We start from the raw sequence: 5,339 nt of genomic DNA on the forward strand, positions 1-5,339 counted from the left end.
GTGCGGCGGTGAAGTGCGCGATGGGGACGAGCAGTCCCTGGATGCCACGTACCCCGAGCAAGTGGAACGCTAGTTGCGCTCCATAGACTCATCATCACAGAGATGGGCGATCCAGCGGCTCGAGGAGGCCCTGGCTAGGCAGAAGAGAAAGGGGACCAAGGACCCGGTTACCGGGTGCCGTGGGACCCCAGTACGGGACGCCCTGCCAGGAGCACACCCCGAGATCTAGGCCCAGTGCCCTAGGACTTTTAATAGACTAGGGCATTAGAAGGGAAGCCCCGATCCCTGCGCGGCCGGTTGGCAACCCCACGCAGGATCTGTGAATAAAGTCTGTTCTCTCTCTCTCTGGAACCCCCGAGCCTCGTTCCTCCTCTTTCTCCATTGTCTCGAGCCCCTTTTCGATCTTCGCTTCTTCCTCTTCACTTTGCCACTCGCACGCTTGCTGCGCCTTTTCCCCGCCGTTGCTTCTTGTATTTCCCGCGCTCAGGCCACTTCATGACAACTTGTACACTGTTACATCGGATCTGTATGCCGTTTTAAGGTGTGGTTTCCGCATCTTTTTTCCCAATTCTTTTAGTGAGTGAGTGAGTGAGTGAGCGATGTATTCAAATAGCAAGTGGAAAAGGAGTGGACTAGGGATATTTATAATTCATTGGGGAGTTCAACAGCATACAACCCAATCCGCAGGATGGGGAGAGGGGGAATGAACTGGAATATGTGAGAACAAATGAGGACAAAGAGGGAGAGAAAGAAAGAGATAATTAGTGCGTAAGGCTGGCCGGCACGCGTTGGGCTGCAGCCGTTTGTGCTGAAGCCTTCCTCGAGGGAGGACATGACAAGTCGGAAGGCTTCCCGCCTGATAGTCTTGGTGCCCGTAAGGAAAAGTAATTCCGTCAGGAGGTGGTAGGGCATCCTGTTACGCCGGAGTGCGGCCAGAACCTCTGCTCACTGGGCATCGTCTTGGCGGCAGGAGCAGAGCAGGTGCTTCAGGGTCTCGGGCTCTGGGCAGTCAGCCATGTGGGCTACGACTGGCGGCCTTGTCGGTGAACGCGCCTTGCCACATTGCAGCAATCGAGCCGCATGAGGAGGACTATGGAGCGGGTGTCCCTGCTGATGTGGCCAGGCAACCTGTGGAGCTTGGCCGCTGATGACTCTGGGATCCGCGCGCATCGTCTCCACCTACCGCACCAGGATGGGTTGTGCGGCGTCGAAGGGCCTCAGGTCGCGGGAGGAAGGGACCCCCTCCTGGCGAGCAGCAACGCTGGCCTGGGCATCAGCCACTTCATGGCCGGTGATGCCGGCCTGATATGCAACCAGTGGAGCCATAGGTCACAAGCTCGGGACTCAACCGGGTAAAGCTTCGCCGCCAGCAATAATTTCACATAGCCGCTGGAGCTCGATGGCTGGTACGCCGTTCGCAGACGCAAGAGAGCGGGTGGGGACGACAGCCCCCTGAATTTGGTTGCCCTTCTCCAGGAGCTGATCTGGAGCAAGGTTCAGCCTGCACGGGAGGAGAATGCGGGGAAGGGCAGCAGCACGCTCGACGGGAGCCATGCTCCATGGCGGTGCTGGCGGCTCCGGCTCTGGCCATGTACGGTTGCACGCAGCCGTCTGTGTAGACCAGCAGGAGGCCAACCATCTCGTCCTGTAGAAGGGCAGCATCCTTCTGATGAATAGCCTGGAGAAGTGCTGAAATAGACTGGGTTGGTGGTGGCCGCGCGGTATGAATCCCCGGGAGCGTGGTGCTGATGCGAAGAGCTCGCCCGGTGCCAGGAGGTGGTGTCCCGAAGCGCGACGCTGGGGCAGCTCAATGCGACTCTCGTAGATAGGCGCCAGCATGCCCATCTGGGAGTAGAACCGGCTGCGGTAGCACTAAAAAAGGGCAGCTCCATCCTCTCTGCTATGGAGCTGGTGGATATGGTGCAGCCCCGTCTGCAGGGCCCGCACCTCGACGGTTTAGGTGCCCGCCTCGGCGCAGGGAGCTACGGCCGGGGACGTGCTCCGGAGACCAAAGTAGCGCTGTATGGCCCGTTGCTTGTCCGTCTCCAGGTCTTTACACTGCACTGGCTGCAGGTATACTAGTGGCATAGCTCACAGGACGGCGGAGGCCGCCGTTCCAGGAAACACTCGCAGGGCCACGGAGTTCCACCAGCCCTGGCCTCCTCCCCGCACGTGCTACTTGAGCAATCTTGGTGACGGTATTGGCGACACCGCAGACCCCGAGGATTTCCTGATTATCATGCTTACTGCTGCTAAAACGATTTCCAATCCGATCAAATCCAGTCCAGTCTAGTCGCAGCGGCGGCAGGTCAGGCGCACCAGCTGTGCGCCGTTTCGCTCTCCTTCTCCATGGCTATACAACGCTGCCAAACGCCCCGCTATATGGCTGCTACGCACCAGGCGTCGGTACCACACCCGGCCACCCCTCGCATGATCATCAAGTGGACCGCGCCGCCGCGTGTGGAACGGGAACGGCGAAGACGCTGGACGCGTGGGTGTAGGTGTGGTTCCACAGGCACACGCCAGTGTTGCTGCGACGAACGAGACATAGGTTCCACACCCGGGCACCGCTTTCATGATCATCAAGTGTACCGGGCCGCTACGTGCAGCGCACGCGGAGCACGGCTCTCCAAGAGCCACGCGCAACTGGTCAGCCTTGGCCAGTCTAGCTCACGCGACAAAAAATTCCGCTCTTTGTGCACGCCGACATCACGACGCCTGCGCGCAGAGGACACGAAATGCCGTACGTCACACTGACGGTGGCCATTAAGAGCAGCATCATTTTGTTCTTCACTCCTCTTATCAGTCCCCCCTCTCCCACAATGTTGTCCCACGAAAGGAGTCGGGAAAGAGTACTACAAACCGCGACTCTCTGGTGTGACTCTATACAAGACTCACCAAGCGTAAAACGGAGTCGTGATTGTCACGACATTTTTTTTTACCCAAATGTTTCTTATGATGTACGGTTGGCAAACAACGAAACCACTTTCCTCCCACGCTCTTCTCTGAGTGCAGCGCAAAGAGAATTCGTTATGTGGAATTAACACCTCTTTTAAGCAAAGTAGGGGATGGCAGAGCTGTACATTCAATCGAGGGACGTCCTCACTCTATGGCATCCAAGGCTTGTGCAGCCACATGCGCCTGTGAAATCAGCCGAATATGATCCAGCAATTCGGAGCTGGCTGGTTTACTGTCCTTTGATTCTGGAAAAGAGGTTGCCGACTGTTAAGTTCGGGCTCCGCATGTAATTAATGAAGGCTGCCGGGGGATCATGTATTCGCGTCGCCTCCGCTGGTAGCTGCTATACCGTGTCCCTTTCATGTAGCCGCACGGACGCCAAGTTCGGAGACGCGGAGAGCGTGTTTTGTGCCCGTCCTTTTGTGTGTCAAAAGACGGGGGCGATTAGCCTGAGTATCTCTGTCGCGTCGGAGGTGGCTGGGTCATTCGGCATGACAAGCTGACGGGAAGCTGAATGATGGTGTGTCTCATAGTGTCGGGAAGGCGCGTGGTGTAAGTTTTGAGAATCTGCGAAGGCGGTGCCGAGCGCGCTCCGTTGACGGGTCGTTCGCCTCGATGACGGTCGCCTGGGCTGGCAGCGTCTCTTCCCGTGGGCTGTTCAGGCGGGCGGCGGCGCCCCTTTAGTCTGGGAGGGGATTAGCCCCGACTACAAGGCGCCAAGGCGAGGATGCGGGAGGAGGTCAGCCGCGCGAAGACCGCTCCAAGCCCTCGGCTTGGCTTTTGAGCCGATGCCGCCCGCTGAATGTAATGGTGTGTCCACTTTAGGCCGCAGATGTCCTATATTTGCTGGTCGGGTGCAACAGCGTGCGTGGGAAACGCACTTTGTGTGCATAAGAGAGAGGGTTGGGTCAGGTGAAAGCAGGTGGGGGCACATGTGTGATTGGCTGATTTCTGTGGCCAATCAATGGTTTCTATTAATTGTTTAAAGGGTATTTCTCTCTGTCTTGTACGCCCCCTTCTTGGAGGCAGGGTTTTTGGTATCAAAACTGGAGTGTTGGGTTTTGTCGGAGGTCGGTCGAGAGGGGATCTAGTTCAGTATAGATCTCGGCCGAACAGACTGCTGCTGTCAGAGTGACAATGTAACCGTCCCTCTGACCTGATGTAAACTTGGAGTAATGTAAATAGTGTAAATAAACCTAATATCCAGCAAGGAAGGCAGTCCTCATCCCTCACCCGCTCCAAGCATCCCCCGCACGGGGGACCTTGAGTATTCATGGTGACGGTGAGCAGCGACACCGCGGACCCCGAGCTCCCAACATAAGCCGTGTCCAAACGTGGCGAGGTGTTTAAAGGTGAAGGGTAGAAGCCGTAAACGGTGGCCGTCGGAGCCTTGGTCAAGCTCCGGCCGATGGGCTCCCTGCCTGTCTACCAGGCAGGGAGCTCCGGGACCTCTTTGACTACCAGGGTAAGGTCAAAGGAGAAAGTACCCCCGTCTCCCTGCTTTTTCCTATACCGTATGGATAATTCAAACCCCCCCCCCCCACCCCAGACGTGATCGGCCGCCGAAAAAGGGCCGAACCGAAGTCTCCTTTCCATCCCTTCCAACAATTCACTTTCCGAAACCTGACAACAATCCCTGTTTTTTGGTCCTTGAATCAGTAGATAAATCGAAACCAATCTCCTCCCAGTCTGTATTCCTCGTCTCCAAGTTCCTTGAAGGAATCATTGGCAAATCGTTCCAGGAAAAAAAAAACTACGAACAGGCGAAGTACTAGTTGAAGTAAAAACTCAGCAGAAATCCGGAATCCTCCTGAAACAAACCCGCATGGCAGATCTGGAGATCAGGGTCACACCCCACCGAAGCCTCAACAGCTTTTAGGGTGTACTCTCTGAGGCAGATCTCATTTCCGAATCTGATTCCGGCCTTTTGGAAGGCTTAAAGTATCAGAGCGTCACGGCTGTAAAGCGCATATTCATACGCCGCGACGACAAACAAATCACCGCTAAACACATTATCCTGACATTCGATAGATCCACCCTTCCAGAATCTATAAATGCTGGGTATATACATTGCAAAGTCCGCCCGTACATCCCGAACCCACGGCGCTGTTTCAAGTGCCAACGGTTCGGGCATGGCACAAACTCTTGCCGTGGCCGACTTACCTGCGCTAAGTGCGGTCAGCATGACCATACCTCAGAAAATTGTGAATGCGAAACCTTCACCTGTGCCAACTGCCAGGGACCCCATGTAGCGTACTCGCGAAAATGTGAAAAGTTTCAAGCAGGAAAAGCAGATAAATAATGTCAAGGTAACGGAAAATTCCCCGCATTTCCCCGAGGGGAAGAATGTGAAAGTGCGAATGCACGAGTTGAATTTGCGC

This window comes from Haemaphysalis longicornis, unplaced genomic scaffold (genome assembly GCF_048455015.1).
Source record: "Haemaphysalis longicornis isolate Haplotype H1 unplaced genomic scaffold, Haemaphysalis longicornis Haplotype H1 scaffold_37, whole genome shotgun sequence".
Classification (NCBI taxonomy): domain Eukaryota; kingdom Metazoa; phylum Arthropoda; class Arachnida; order Ixodida; family Ixodidae; genus Haemaphysalis; species Haemaphysalis longicornis.